Source organism: Aethalodelphis obliquidens, unplaced genomic scaffold (genome assembly GCF_003676395.1).
Source record: "Aethalodelphis obliquidens isolate GAN/ISIS:26980383/991018 unplaced genomic scaffold, ASM367639v1 scaffold57, whole genome shotgun sequence".
NCBI lineage: Eukaryota > Metazoa > Chordata > Mammalia > Artiodactyla > Delphinidae > Aethalodelphis > Aethalodelphis obliquidens.
In genome coordinates this window covers 2,955,176-2,971,455 of record NW_020838001.1, presented here as the reverse complement: position 1 = coordinate 2,971,455, position 16,280 = coordinate 2,955,176, and positions in this window count along the sequence as shown.

Genomic DNA, 16,280 nt, shown 5'->3' with positions numbered 1-16,280 from the left:
AGCCAAGTGTTTCCATCAATTCTCTGTCTATTAAATGTAATTACGTATGATGCTTCCTCAAAATTATAATGTAGCATTTAAAAAGCAGCTGGGAAAAGTCTATAATTTTAAGTTTGGATTTAGGGTAACGATTAAAATGCAAATAAAGGCAACCATGGTTGGTTGGTTGGTTGGGGAGTGGGGGTCAAGAATCTTAAAAACAAAGTTTCAGCCACAGGGTCCATTGGGAATGACTTTTTCTCTGTGGGTCTTGACTTCTTCTTACTTCAGTTAGGATGTTTCCTTGGGGAAAGCCAGAAGAAGCCAGACTGCCTGATGTAGAGTGATGAGAACAATGAGTGGAGAGAATGAATGCTCTTGCTCATGTCCTTTGGCATGTATTTTAGCACTTATTGCTTCTTTTTTTTTTTTTTGCGGTACGCGGGCCTCTCACTGCTGTGGCCTCTCCCTTTGAGGAGCACAGGCTCCGGACGCGCAGGCTCAGTGGCCATGGCTCACGGGCCCAGCCGCTCCGCGGCATGTGGGATCTTCCCGGACCGGGGCACGAACCCGCGTCCCCTGCATCGGCAGGCGGACTCTCAACCACTGTGCCACCAGGGAAGCCCTGTTGCTTTTTAATGAGAGACAGTCATTGATTAAATATTTGTCTTGGACTTTGGCCCTTTAAATGTGTGTGCTTCTGGGATACTCTTCAATCTCTGAGTTTGGAAATGGCACTTTTAGTCCCTTCGGGAGCAGGTTCAACATTCTTTTTCTGAGTGCATCTCTTCAATGGGTAGTCATTGGATGAGAGCATTTTAATGTCTGCTCAGGCAGGCATTTAGGCTTTAGGACATCAAGCTTCTTTCTCCTCCCATTGTTACCAGAGCTCTGAGGCAGGGGCTTCAGTTGGCGTGGCGCACGGACTCCCACGTGCTTGATAACTTTTGTTAAGTGAATGGAACTGTGTTATATCGCAGAATTATATGACATAAGTAAAAAGCAGCTCTTCTCAGAGAAGAACGCCAGGGTCTGGTCCTGCACCAAACTCCATGAGGAGCCTGGGAGAGGTTAGTCCACATCTAACTAGAACAGACATTTAAGAACCTTGCAAAGGTGGGCCTCCCCAGTGGATGGCGAAATAAAACCTAGATCAGAGCGATCTCTGAACCGTTGAGGAAAATAGAGAGGCCCAGGCTCCTGGTGAATACCTGGTGACGCACGGTCTGCTAGTGCTCATGGGAGAGCCATGCCCACGTGGCACCCTTCTCCTTCCCCAGCGGGACCTGTAGCCGAGTGATGCCCTCTGTTTTCAGATGGGGGGGAGGATGCCTTGGTGGGGGGTATCCCCTGGCCTGCATCAAACATCAAACATGCTTCTGTAAATCAAAGACTAACTTCAGTGAATCCCCAGAACCCACTTTTAACTGCAATCCTTAGGCAGGTATTCTGTAAATTGAGGACTACAGCTCTGCCCCATGATTTTTCTTTTGTATTTTTGGAGCATGTTTCTTAACGAGAGATGTGCTGGGGCTATGTGAAGTGTATTGGTGTATTACTGCTCTGATATTGATCCTGGTCAGTGATGTGGCCACAAATAGTGCGAGTAAAAGGGAAACGTTTGTGTTTACCGTGATACCGGCCTCCAAGCTGCACTAGTCTCAGTGTTTCCAAGAGAAAGGGTGGTTCCTTTTCCTTCTCCCTTCTCCTGTTCTCTGCAGCAACCACTGAGTCACTGGTTGCTATTTCCCCAAAGGGGGGAAATAGACTATTTCTATTGCTACTTTTAAATAGTACTTGGGGGGTATTAAAAAGGTCTAATTAATTTTCAAGGCTTTGTGGGACCAATTTAGCAGAGTTACCTTCTTTTTGTTTCTTTCCTCAAGAGTAAAGTTAAAAATTCGAATTAAAAATTTTGTGGCATTTCCCCACTGTGTGTCTTGATGACCAGATATCAACTATGAGATTATATTCATCATCTATGCCTGAATATAAGAACACTTTTTCTAAAAATCATTCCTCAGAAAGTGGTTTGAGTTTCTAAGTGTCTCTCAGTTTCCGTGGTTCTCTCTTTATTTTGAATAACAAAGTTCTGACTCAGGAAGACCATAAGGCTGGAAGAACCTCATTCAATTACAGTTTGGGATGTTTATAGAGGGCACGTGTCAGAACTGGACTTGGAGACTTTTCTTTATCTTTCTTTACAGCAGTAAGGAACATGGAGCACAAGTTTGGCAATTATTCCATGGTGTGGGGCTTCACATTTCCAAGCATTGTGGGTTCTTGTACACAGGCCTTGTAGGAACCATTCTGAACAGCGAAACACGGAGTAGTTATTCTGGAGATAACTGATGTACCCCTACAAGAAAAACAAACCATCCTCCTGTTATATAAATGAGTATTTGGATGGGGGAGCAATTTCCAGAAACATATTCATACGTGGAGCCAGTATCTGAAATGAAAGGCAAAATGCCGTCCTCCGAAAACGTGTACTGGTGACTCAGACGGCAGCCTTAGAGGTGGCAAAGTCACAGGTGTCAAAGACGCGCAGTCTAAGTAAAACTCGTCTCATATAAGCGAGGTGGGGATGAGGGTTTCCGAATCGGTATTCTCTGCACGATTCAAGTCTGCACGTCTGCCTAAGCTAATTACGTAAATATTGTTGATGGGCCTTGGCTTTTTCATCTTGCCCCAAGGAGGTTTTCCACTGAGGCTGACAGAGTATGTTTTGGGATAACCTCTTATTGGAAAAACAGGGAATCCCCTTATATTGGGGGCACACGTGTTTTTCTCTCTGTTGCTTTACAAACCTGGAACCAGGGTTAATGACGGGAAGTGATTGGTGGAGGTGGAAAGAGCTGGTCACTGAACACCTGTGCATTGTGTGGGGCCAGGTAACGTACAGAATTACGATTGAAGTCAACAGATCTTTGACTTGTAGAGCAGTAGTTCTCAATGTTTGGTCAACACCAGGATGGCCTGTGGAGCTTATTAACAATACAGCATTTTTGGTCATCGTCTCCCAGAGGGCTGGAGTGGGATCAGGAATCTGAACTCGGAATATGCATTTCACCTTAATCCTGTTGGAGGGAGACTGAGGAACCCACTTTGAGGAACCTGCGTCCTGGGGTCAGAGGGGTCTGTCTGAGGAAGTAGCCATCACGCTGAGGCCTGAAGAGGGGTTCCGGAGAGGTGCCACGCATGGGAAGATCCAGCCTCGAGAGGAAGCGTGGTTGATGGACGTCACACAGAAGTCAGAGTGCAGGACCTAGACTTGTGTGTGTGGTGAAGATGAACTTCACCCAAAGAGAGGTCTGGCCTTTGACGTCAGATGCAGGAGGTCACCTCCAGGCCCCCAAGACATCCTGCCCAACAGGTGTGTCCTTGTTTGCTGGGCCTTTGGCCACTGGACAGCCCCACGGTGTGATTCATGGTTTGGCCTTTGGGTGAACCGTATCCGCTCCTACCTCTGGGGGACTGGGGACTGAAGATGTTCTCCTGAGTGTCCAGGAGGGGCCGAGACTAAAGCCCAGCCATGCGGGTAGTGTGATCAGGCCCCAGCTAGGATGCTGGACCCTGAGGCTGGGGTGACCTTCCCCCCCGTCGGCCGTATTCTGGAGCATTGCCGCACATCAGAGCTGGGAGGAGGTAACTCTGCAGGACTCCTTGGGGAGAAGATGACCAGAAGCTTCCCGTGTGGACCCTGCCAGACTTCGCCACTCTCTCTTTAGCTGGTTCTAGTTTGTATCCTTTTGTTATAATAAAACTGCCATTGTAAATACAGTGCTTTCTTGAGTTCTATGAGATATTCTAGTCAATTATCAAACATGAGGAAATCTTGGGAAGCCCGGGACTTGTAGCCAGGTGGTCAGAAGTGAGGGAGGCCCTGGGACCTTGAACCTGACACTGGCATCGGAAGTCATGGGCCAACTTGTCAGTCTGGAGGACCGTGCCTCACCTGAAGCTTGGCCAACTCCCCTGCAATATGTGTCAACCTGAATGAGCCTCAAAAACACAAGGTTCAGAGAAGAAAACAAGTTTCACAAAATTCAATACAGTGTGATATCGTTTATGCCATTTTTAAAAAAAATAAAACAATGCCATATATTGTTTATTAAGTTATATGTACATATATACATAGAGTCTATAATATATTTAGAAGTGTATAAAGTGCATAGGTAAATGCATATACTATATAGTTTATCTACAAATACATATGTTTATTCATGTCTCTTCATATGCAAAGTATTGCAATATCAAACTGGAAGATACACACCACTTTCATAATAGTGGCTGCGTCTGGGGTCAGGATGAGGAAGCCAAAGTGACAAACTGTTAACGTTTGTTGATTGCGGGTCATGATTATTGGGTGCCTGTACTATTACTTTGTATTTTTTCCTGTATTTAAAATTAATGCAGAAAAATAAGAAATTGAGGCAAGGGAGACAGAGGTGCTTTCAGTGCACTGTGAGGAGACCTGGTGGGTGGAGCCTGGGACAGAAACACCTGGAGAACAAGGTATGTTGGTGCCTTGTGGAGCTCCTCCCACGCGGAGCTCTCCAAGGACAACCAGAGTAGGAGGAGTTCTCTGTCTGACCTGCAGAAGAAAAGGTTCAGGAGTTGCCCATCTTTGGATGGTCGTCAGGGAGGGTGCAGCTGTGGGACTGAAGCTGTCACTTCCGTTTTGGGGAGCTGTCTTAACAGCCTTTCCACCGTCCTTGGCGCTTTCGCCCTGTGACCCAGGGTGCACGTGGGTCTTAGGAATCACCCCGGCCTCCTGTGGTCTGATGGTCTGGCCCTCCAGCTGAGAACATCTGCAAGGCCCCCTCTCCTGGGCCTGGCGGTGATGCCGGCCCTGCCTCTCCAGCCTGCGAACTCTCTCCTCCCGTGGCTGTTGTGTCTTGTTGAGCATCCAGTTATGCTCCACGGTGGCACAGTCAATAAAAACCCCATCTGGCTCTCACATCACGAAAGACGGTATATGCCTTGAAAGTTCATTTGTGCTGAGCTGAGCACATGCTTCTGAATCACAGGTGCCAACAGAGTCAAGGTGACATGGCAGGAACAGGAAAAAACCAGCCACCGGAACCGCAGGCGCCGAGGGGCCGTATTTCACCCTTCGTCGGGAGGAGAATGAAGGCCACTTTCTGGTCCATTCAGGTGATCAGAGGAATTGAGGAAGCTTTGCAGGCACCCCTGCAGACCTGCGTGGGTCGGGCCATGTGGACATTTCACCCGCAATACATCACCGACCGGCAAATTGCACTTAGTACTGTTTGATCTAATTGGGGACCCAGTGAAATAGACCAAACGTCACAGATTCACTATCTCAGAAACAACAGGCGTTTTGAGAGCCCACCCCCAAACCAAAATGCTGCTGGGACAATGTCACACCACAGGTGGACACTGCCCCCTCCCAGCTCCAGAGGGTCCTGGGCACCCTTCCTGACCCAATAAAAGGTTTCCAGGTGAGAGAGCATCCTGGGCTGGATAACGGGGCTGGGAAAGCCCGGGTTTCCGGAGTGGACATGGGCGTGGTGCCTGAGGAGGCACTGTGTCCATTTTGTTTTGTTTAGGGGGTGCACGGACATGCTCTCTTTTTCTTCCTCTCATTTTCTGAGCATCTGTGACACGCCGAGTCCTGAGCTCAACACTGGGGTGGGCTGTGTTAATCAAGACGTGGGCCCTGCTTTCCATGTTTAGAATATGGCGAGGGGGCAGATGCAAAGCAGTAAACACACAGGTGATTTCCGATGGTGAAAGCTGGTGAAGTGGGGGGCAGTCCCTGAGGATGGAGGTGTGGGGGGTGAGCTGTAGAGGGCACGGCAGGGTGAGGAGAGGCGATGAGGTCCATGGTCAGAGGACGTGGTCACGTGAAGAGCGTGAGAAGCTGCCGAGTGGACACTGGGGAGGCCTGGACGTCAGCCGGTGTGGACAGAGGGGCGGGCAGGAGAGACGGCAGCGGGGAACGGGGCTGGAGAGACGGGCAGTCTTATAGATCAGTAGGGATTCGATTCTCACCAGCGAGGGAGTGCAGGGAGGGAGAGAGAGACAAAGAGAGACAGAGGCAGAGACACACACACAGAGCCAGAGAGGAGAGAAGGAGGAGGCGGAGGAAAGGAGGGTGGAAGAGAGAAAAAGGAAGAGAGAGAGAAAGAAGGAAAAAAGGAAGGAAGGGAATCGCTGACACCGTGTTACAGGGCTGTGGTGTAGCGGCCCGTCTTCCTGGTCACTGGCTCCTTAGGTGACCACAGGATTCCAGGAGCCCACAGTGTTTCGAGTGCTGCACCTGGAAACCACTCCCTCACGTCTGTCTGACATGTTATCTCCCTTTGACACCATCTCTATCTCTCTGACTTTCTGCTTCTGTGGCCCCAGCCTGGCTCCCTGCCTGTGTCCCAGGACTTGACATCTAGTTAGACTTTGCATCCAGTGACTGAGCCTTGGCATCTTCCATCGGTGTGTGCCTGGGGTCTCCTCCTGGTCCAGTCCTGTCCTTGCTGCTGGCAGTGTATCCTGCTTCTCCTGCATTCGTCCAGGAGGGGTGGACAGTCGCTGACACAGTCCTCCAGGGGCCGACTTCAGGGGGCCTTGCAGCAGCCCTGCACTCCAGGTCCCTAGAAGTCAGACATCTCTGTGGAGGTAATACATTTCATAGCAGCCAGAATTGGTGGGCAGCGTCTACCCATGCATTGCACGCGATAACCCACCACCCACCGTCAGGGCAACTGCCCGTGAGTGTGAACGACAGGCTCGTCTGATGACAAATGGGACCCCCGGTTCCACGCCTCTTGGAGAATTCTAATTATGAATTCTGTTGATAATTCTAATAAAAACTTGTGATAATTAAATTAGAATCAGCCTATAGGTTTTTAACATGAAAGGAGAAACAATTTGCTGAGATAAGTCAATTTGGAAAAAAAAAGGAAACGGCTCGTATTATGTACTTATGAAGTAGAAATTCATTTTCTCATCCAATTTTCGCTTGCTAATTCATGTTGGGTAATGGGTCTGTCTGACAACAATAAGAACCTCTGATAGAAATGTGGCCACCGTCTCACTGTCAAGTTCCCTCAGACCCAGGTCAGTGATTAAACATGGTCATTAAGCTTTGGAAGTCTCATTTGACCGACCCAGGCTAATTATAGTGGGAGTGGGTTTGCCGGTGAATTCCCTGGCTCCCCACCTTTCTGCGCCCTCTTTTTTATTCTTTATCATTGTTCCCTAAATGTTACCCATCCTCTGCACGTGACCTAGAAGCTCCTTCCTCTCAGAAGTGTCCAGCGGTGGCCTCTGGGCGGTGTGACGGTCACCGTGTCCCCTTACGTCCTCTCCCGTGACTGCGATGTTTCCAGCGCTGTCCTCGGGACGGGTCAGGAAGGAAGGGAAAACACCTGCCACGCTGGTCCCCTGCTTGCTTGGCAGTCTGTTTGTGGAACTGACGGGGCCCCTGCCCAGGCTCCAGGGGGTCCTCCACCAGCCTGGCCGCAGCGTGGGTGTAGGAGTCATGCCGGTGGTGGGAAGGCCTGGAAGGAGACAGAGGCTGAATAAGTTACCGTAGTGAACAGTGGGATTGAGGAAGATTTGCTTGTTGGAAAACAAGAGAAAGAGGAGCAGAAAAGGGAGGTGGGCACTAGTTTGGGGGAGAATTAGTGAATTATTTGGGATTGGAAGTTGAGCGGGAAATGACGTGAGAGGAAGGGTTTGAGGACAGCGTCTGGCGCAGGAGGGACACCGTGAGCGGGAGGGCAAGGGCGTTAGAGTGGAAGTGTGTGTGCCGGTTGTACGCTGCGTCCTCTTGGAGGAGCTCCAGTAAAAAATGGAAAGGACCTAGTTTTCCTTTGGCTGCTCCGTGTGCCTGTGTGGGCGTGATTCTTCATGTGACCCCAGGCGGGGACCCGGTCACGAGGACCACCCCTTGTCTGGGTTACAAGTTATGGGTCACGTGGCCTCTTTGCACAGGACCTGGAGTCACAGACCTGGGCTTGAATTCCAGCTCTGCCACCTGAAAGCTGGGTGGGAGACTCTGAGCAAGTTGCTTAGCTTCTCTAAGCCTCAGTGTCCTCAACTGTGAAATGGGCACAGCTACTAAGATTGTTTTGAGGTCAAGATGAGATAAATAGAGGTAAAGATGTGGTGCACGGCTTATCACGTGGTAGGCAGTTGGTGGTTAGCAGATTTGTATTTCTTTGTCCTCTCTCTCCCCGCCTCACGTTTGTGTCTTACACTCCAGCTGTTGTGCCTGCCCTTGTGAAAAGGACCGTGTCTTATGGTTTGTTTGTGCCCCAGAGCCTTCCCAGGTTGGGGTGCGCAGTGGGAGCCCAATGAGGCCAGCTGACTGGCGCATCCATCCAGGCAGGCTCTTTCCTGTGCTGCTCTGGAGCAGTCCTGACACAGACACTCAGAGGGGCGCCGTGTGGTCCGCACATGCGCCCGATGGAGCCCCTCGCTGGTCGTGCTGACCCGCGCCTGAGCTTCCGGACTCTGACTGCAAGAGCCTCACGAGGGGATGAGCATTTGGCCTGCTTTGCTCATCCCCTAGAAACAGCCCAGGCACAGATGGGCTGTCCTGTGAGGAATCATAAATTCATAATCACGTTTAATTCCTCAACAAAAAAGACACATTTGTCTGAGGGCTAAATACTGAAAAATGCATAGAGCAGGGAAAAAATCGTCAACAAAAGTTTAACTTACAGCCCCATGACTAATGATTTATTTAGGGTGTTGTGTGATCTGGCTTGATCACAGCTGACCGTGTTTGAAAACAACCAGACTGTGCAGGACGCACAGCAGAGGTGCCCTTGGGGCAGCCTCGGCTGGGCAGGTGGACACAGGCCCATGTTTGTGAGCCCAGGGACTTTGGCAGTTACAGCATCTCCCTGCACCTCAGTTTCCCCACCTGCACAAGAGGAGCTGAGCCGCCATGTGGGAAAGGACCAGCACCAAAGCCAAGTGCCATTGCACCTTAGCTTCTGTCGCCGTTGTTTCTGTATTTAGGAGCGTGAATGCCATTTGTTCTTCCTGAAAAATAATCATATCTTAATTTTTTTGTACTCTGAAGTGAGATAAATATTTTAATTGACTGATACAGTGTATTCTGCATCTGACGTCCTAATGAACGGTGAACACATTTCCATTTATTTATGAATGGTCTTAAAAGAACCAGAGACTTCGTTTTGCAAAAATGTATCTTTGCCACCGATGGACCTGTCATTCGTTACTGTGGACGTTAGCTCTTTGATTGTGTATATTCACCAAAAAGGCAGAGGGAGTTGTGTGACCTTGAATATTTGCATTAGACTCACAGGTCGCCCATGAACATGAGCTCTTGAACCAAAGCTACGAGCAAAGGTCACATGTAAGACCAGTTCATTCAAGCTTGCACCTTCTCACTTGGAAGAGGTTTTACAGAGAAAAAATAGGGACAGAGACTTGGACCAGAGACTCCACAATCTGTGATGCAGACCCAATACCTCTTCTTTCTGGCTGTTTTAAGATAAATAGCCCCCAAAGTGTAAATATTGACTGAGCTTGATACAATAATTATGAAAAGAAAATACAGCTCAAAAAATAATCAGCAAAGAGAAAGCAGAGGTTTGCTGATGGGTGGGTGTTTGGCTTTTCCACCTGCTGGTCCCAAAGCCCGGAGCTGAGCATTATGCCTCTATTTCTGCTGCCTCTTAGATCCTGAAGGAGCAGCGAGGGCCACCGTGGTCTCGGTTTCCCTCAGAGTACCAAGAAGTCACTGAGGATTGTAGACAGAGGGGTGAGATGAAGAGGTAGAATTTTGGAAAGTTCACGTTGCCTGCTGTGTGCGGGGGCTTTTAACAGGCTAGGAGTGCCCGTGAGAAGGTCCCTGAGACTGGGGAGGCAGAAGAGATGGGCGGTATGTGCGGTGACCGATGGAAGGTTCCGAGGTGCGCCCCTTCTGGTGGCTGTGGCAGGTAGCCTTTGAACTGGGGTGGAGCCTTTTGACCAATTTCTCCCTTGAGCAGAAAGGAGCCCAACTAGAACCCTCCAGCTCACCACCTTCTTCCACTGGGAAATCAGGCAGAAAGGTGGGACCTCGCCTTTGACACACGCAGCCCACCTGCGGCAAAGGTTAAAAAGTAGAGGTAGTGTTTGGACCTGAACTTGCACTCTTTAGAAATGGAAGTTAACGTCAAATGGAACAGTATTTACTGTAAATGGTGAATGCACCAGGTATGGCAAAATAACTTTTTTGATGTTGGCTCTTTCTTTGAACTTTGAAGGGCCCTCTCCTTCAGCTGGCTTCTTTTAAGCCATCCACCCTTTCCACTGTCACCGTCACATCACAGATTAAAGCCCTCTGCACCTGGCCTTTTTTATCAGTGCTCCCTGCACAGGTGAGATGAAAGTTGAGGCAGAAAACAGCATCATGTCCATGAGTAAGATGAGAAATTGATTGAATGAATGGGTGCCAGGGAGAGGGACCCTGATAAAGAGGGTCTGCGAGGAGATGCAACTCATGGGGAAAGAATTGGGGTTCAAAGTCTTCCTGTTTGGGACGGAGCACACAGAGTCTCGGGTCAACCTTTCTAGGGCATAACATTGTCAATTTCTTAAGCTTATTTGTCACACTTGCATGGATGCCATAATCAGTTATTTAATTATGATGTGTAAAACCAGAAAGTAGTGAGGATACAAATGATGAAATTTAATGGTTTTGCTACCCCAAGGTAATGAACTTTCATCCTGACCTCTTGTGTTGGGACTGGAACACAGGTTCCTGTAAAACAACCCTCGGTGGGCAGAGCTCAAGATGTTGGGAGTGTTAATCACACATTTGGCATGTGAGCTGTGAGGGCTGGAGGGAGACAATAAGCCTGGCACATGAGAGTGACCGTAACTAGACACTCGGGCTGGCGCTACTCCAAGGCTTCACTGGGCGCCGGCTCTGTAACTGGCTCCAGCACAGGTGAGGAACCAACCGGAGGCCGAGGATGCCAAGGAGCTTGTCAAGAGGGACACCTCTGGAAGGTGGTGGAGGCAGGTCTTCAATCCGGGTCAAGCCTGTGGGATCACTCTGAATTACTGCCTATAATAGTTCTTCCCAGTCTACATGGAGAAGAGATGGTAGCGGACCCCTGGAATCAGGACGCTAATGGCAAAACCGCACAAATGCTCTCCCTCAGCTCAGTGCCCACGGCCAGGGACGTGCCCCGTCAGCAGCTCTTAACTGTTCTCTGTAAACTACTTACAGATGGTGTTTACTTCATTGTAAACACAATCTAAAATCCTCTTTTAAGATACTGCCATAGATGGTTTGTGTCCCCCAAAATTCAAATGTTGAAACCTAATCCACACTGTGATGGTTTTAGGAGGTGGGCCTTTGGGAGGTGATGAGGTCACGAGGGTGCAGCCTCATGATGGGATTCGTGCCCTTATGAAAGAGACGCCACAGAACTCCCTGCCCCTTCCACCATGTGAGGACCCAGTGGGAAGACAGCCGTCTGTGAGCCAGGAAGTGGGTCTACAGCAAACACCATATCTACAGCTGGTGCCATTATCTTGGGCTTCCAGCCTTCAAAACTGTAAGAAATTGATTTCTTTTGTTTATAAACGACCCAGTCAATGGTATAGTTACAGCAGCCTGATCTGACTAAGATGGATACTTAGTTCTTTGAGAAAGCAACATGTTGGTGTTTGGGGCTGAGCATGAGATATATATATGGAATATATTTATAACAGGTTTGGAATATGCTGTTTCTTATTCACATCCATGGAAATAGTCAAATGAGATTAGAATAGTTTCCTGTGGCCAATGTAACAATTACCGCAAATTTGATGGCTTAAAGCAACAGCAACTTATTCTGTCACTGTTCTGGAGGCTAGAGGTTCAAAATCAAGGGGGCCGCAGAGCCATGCTCACTCTGAAGGCTCTAGGGAAGGATACTCCCTGCCCCTTCCAGCTTCTCGTGGCTCCAGGCATCCTTGGCTATGGTATCACTCCGGCCTCTACCTCATCTTCACATCACCTTCCCCTGTGTGTCTGCGTCTTCTCTGCCATCTTTTATAAGGACACTTGTCACTGAAAGTAGGACCCACCTGGGTAATCCAGGATGAGCTCATCTCAAGACCCTTAACATAGCTACACCTGCAAAGACCCTTTTCCAAATGAGGTGATGGTCGCAGGTTCTGGGATGTGAACATAATTTTGGGGTACACTATTCAACTTTGGAATGAACGAGCGATCATTCATTCAAAGCACTTGGAGCAATGCCTGGCACCAGTGAGAGGTCCAGGAATGTTAGCTGTTGCTATAATGTTAATAATGATTGTTTCCTGAGGGAGGTCTTGGGGAACCCTCTGGCCCTTTGGTTAAGCTGAACTCATGAGAAAGGAGAGCAGGCATAATGGGGTGGGGGGAAGAGGGCCGGGGGTCTGGCGGCCCCCATTCTCACCCAGCACCACTGCCTGGCTGGCCGAGCACAGGTGGGGGCTCCCTGCCTCGGCCCCCATCATCCTGGGGAGGACTTTTCTCTCAGCAGCTGCTTCTTTGTTCCTTTGGAGCAGGTGTTTTGAGAATTTCACATGTTCTCCATCCTGAGCTCGGCTCTCCTGCCCCAGGCCACAGTGCTCCTGCAGTTCCTAACCTTGGAGCTGCTGGTCACCTGCCCTCACAGGAGTGGCCAGTGGAGCCCAGGAAGATGGTACCACTTAATAACCACCCTCTTCATTGTCCGCCCAAGCTCCTGGTCCATGACCGCTGTCAGAGCCGCTCTGAGCATAGTATTGGAGGAAACGTTCATGAGGCTGTTTGAACCCAGTGGAGTCTTCCTCTTTTCCAAGCCCTTGAATTCATTGAACTCACCACAGGCGGACAGCTGGGCTGCTGCAGGACCAGGGTTGAAGGGCTTGGATCCGACTTGCTGCTGGCGCTCTAAAACGCGCTTTGGTCCTGAGCCCTCATGGACCACCTTCTCACCCGAGTCTCCAGCCTGACCTCATCAATCCCGGGGTCAGCCTGCTGGAGCTGATTCCTGTCCTGTGTTTGTTCACCGTGTATTAATCGCATGCCCACCTTGTGCTAGGAGAATAATACTGCCTTTAGGCCGCCTACTGCCTGGCAGGAAAGACTGATGGGGGAAGAAGTGACCCCTCATCGGCCTCCGTCAGCCGGCTTCTAGGGTTATAGCCTCTCTCCGTTCACAGGAGGCCCACCTCCCGTGCCCACTCCCCAGCGCTTGGGCTTCTCCAAGCTGTGAGTTGTACGCTCACCAAAAGTCGGTTCTAGTTCCCATATCTGTTGATGCCAGTCGTACTAGCTGGCGTAATTATACCGTGCAATTAACTAGTACATAAAACAATGCCATCTGAGTGCAAACAGGAAGAAGGCTGTTGTTTCTATAAAAACAGTTGAATTTTTGGAAAGACTCAAAAAAGGCAAGGTACTAAAATCTTTCCTTCAAATGTTGTTTCTGTGAGACAACAGTAAGGGATTGAAGGAGAAATGTCACAGTTCTGACTGATGGCTGAACCAACTGTCGCTTCAGGTTTCCTGTGAGTTCTTGTGCCGGGTTAAGTAAACAGGAAATGACGTCGTGGCTGTGGTGGCTGCAACACCCCAAACCTGAGGGTGAGGGACTTCTTCCTGGAGGGTCAGTGCGCAGTTGAACACATGTCTGCATGTTTATGTCCTCATGCTTAAGGCATATAGCACTTTAATGGTTTTCTACTTTATGAGACTTTTAAAATTCACTGTTTGGTCCCTATTTTGTCGGATAAGAGGGTATCCGCTGAGTAGGTGTCGTGGTCGAGGGACCAGGCACCCCACAAGAGCCCATGGGAGGCTCAGATCACACTGAGGTCCAGGGCCTTCATCCACAGGCTTCAGGTGCCAGGGGTAGCATTGCCCCCCCGGAGCCGTTTGAGGATCGAATGAGACAGTGGCGTGGAAAGGTCTCAGTGGTGCCCGGCTCATACTAAGCATGAAGCACTCCGATTTTAATTGTTGTTATTGTTCAGGGAGGAGGAGGTATCCAAAAGGAATAATTATTTACTCTTTTAAGAAATTAAATATATCTGTGTATATGTATTTCTCTCTCCGTTCCTTAGAGGATAACCCCAAGGATGACTTTCCTTTCAGTCTGTTTTTAAAAATAATCCTGAAAACTCACTTCCTGAGAGAGAAAAAGGAAGTGTAGACAGAAAATGAAGTGTAAGAAGCAGTTAGCCTGCCTGTCGAGCCTCTTTAATGTCCCCAGGATGGCCATCAACTGGCCTCTTGGCAAGAAAATGCCATGTCCTACCGATCGGAGTAGCCACCTGGACTCACACAAAGCATCGGTGTGTTTTACTTGCAAAACCTGTCCCACCAGAACTTCCCTGGTGGTGCAGTGGTTAAGAATCCGCCTGCCAGTTCAGGGGACATGTGTTCGAGCTCTGGTCCGTGAAGATCCCACATGCCATAGAGCAACTAAGCCTGCGAGCCACAACTACTGAGCCTGTGCTCTAGAGCCCATGAGCCACAACTACTGAGCCCATGTGCCACAACTACTGAAGCCTGCACGCCTAAAGCCCATGCTCCGCAACAAGAGAAGCCACCACAATGAGAAGCCCGCGCACCACAACGAAGAGCAGCCCCCGCTCGCCACAACTAGAGAGAGCCCGCTCACAGCAACGAAGACCCAATGCAGCCAAAATAAATAAATTTTAAAAAAATGAATAAATTAAAAAAAAACCTGTCCCACCTGGTGTCTAGTTAGAAGGCAGTACCTTTCAAAAGGTAAAATATAGCTCATGTAGATTATTTAACTATTTTTAGTTCCTTCTATAATAAAAAAAGAAACATATAGCACTGAAATGAATGATTTATGGAAACACATAAAGGAACACATTTTCCCAGCAAGTCACTGAAATTTAATTTAGAGACGTAGACCCAGAGTAAGGGATGCATTTTAAAGTTGCTTGTTTCTCCTCTTTTGGATGACTTTGCCTTGCTTTTGTGACAGCACCTGAGTTTGGGAAATGAGCTACAGGGTCTCCAGAATGGCCAGGCCTCCCTTTTGTGTAAAGCGGGGATCACAGTTCAGTCAACAGCTGGGAATCTGGAGGAGGAGGTCAGAGACAGGGACAGCATTTTTGCTTTTGGAAAAGACGTGTCAGTTGCACAATAATCATTCCTCTTTGGACTTTGGCTTTTTTTTTTTTTTTTTTTTTGCAGTACTTGGGCCTCTCACTGTCGTGGCCTCTCCCGTTGCGGAGCACAGGCTCCGGACGCGCAGGCTCAGCGGCCATGGCTCACGGGCCCAGCCGCTCCGTGGCACGTGGGGATCTTTCCGGACCGGGGCACGAACCCGTGTCCCCTGCATTGGCAGGCGGACTCTCAATCACTGAGCCACCAGGGAAGCCCTGGACTTTGGCTTTTTATACTGAGCTCTGAAACCATAGATGCATCAACTATTTCATCATCTCTTAGAATCTTCAGAGACACCGGCATCAGTGGTGGGGATGAGTGGTCATCAGAAGCTGCTTGTTACCTTTTCCTGTGCTTTTCTTCTGTGAGCTGGTTGCCTTCCGCTGATCTGGATGAAGGCCACAGACTCAGAGAACAACATGTAAGAACAGAGAAAAACACGTGAGCAATTTTCTCATGCTTTTTCCTGCTATTACATCATCATTACCACTGTCACTGTCAAGAATAATAACAATGTTGACATTTCCTAAGCTTTTCCTAGTTGCCTGGGAGGCAGCATGGAGCTAGGGACTTTGTTTATCATCTCATGTAATCCTCGTTGGGCCCCTGTGGGGAGTGTGTCTTTATTTCCATTGGACGAATAGGGAAAGAGGCATGAAGACATTAAAAACTTACCATGTTCTCAAAGTTGGTCGTCAGGGTGTGGGATTTTACACAGCCTACACGGATGTTCCATAGTTGCTGGGAAGACATGAGACTCCTGGGTCAGAGCCCAAGGGCTCACAGCACATCCAGCAGCAGGAACATCCTGTGCACACTGGTTTCTCACCCAGCCCCAAGTCCAAGGGGGCCTCCTAGGGTGTCCAGGTGGATGCTGCATACTCGGCGGTTTGCATCACAGCTGAGGAACATTGAACTTAGGGAATCCACTGCCTATCTAGTAAGTGCTAAGCAAGCCTGCTCTTTGTTTCAGAGGGGCAAATATCTCATTCCTTGAGGTCGTTCGCTACAGCAAACCCGGAGAAAAGGTCTGGGTAGAGGGTGTCCAAGTCTTTGCATTCTTAGCATCCCCAGCGCGAGTTTCTCCCGTGGAAGAGTTTCTCCCCGTGTGGTATGTTTGGGGGCAGGTGTCCTGACACCA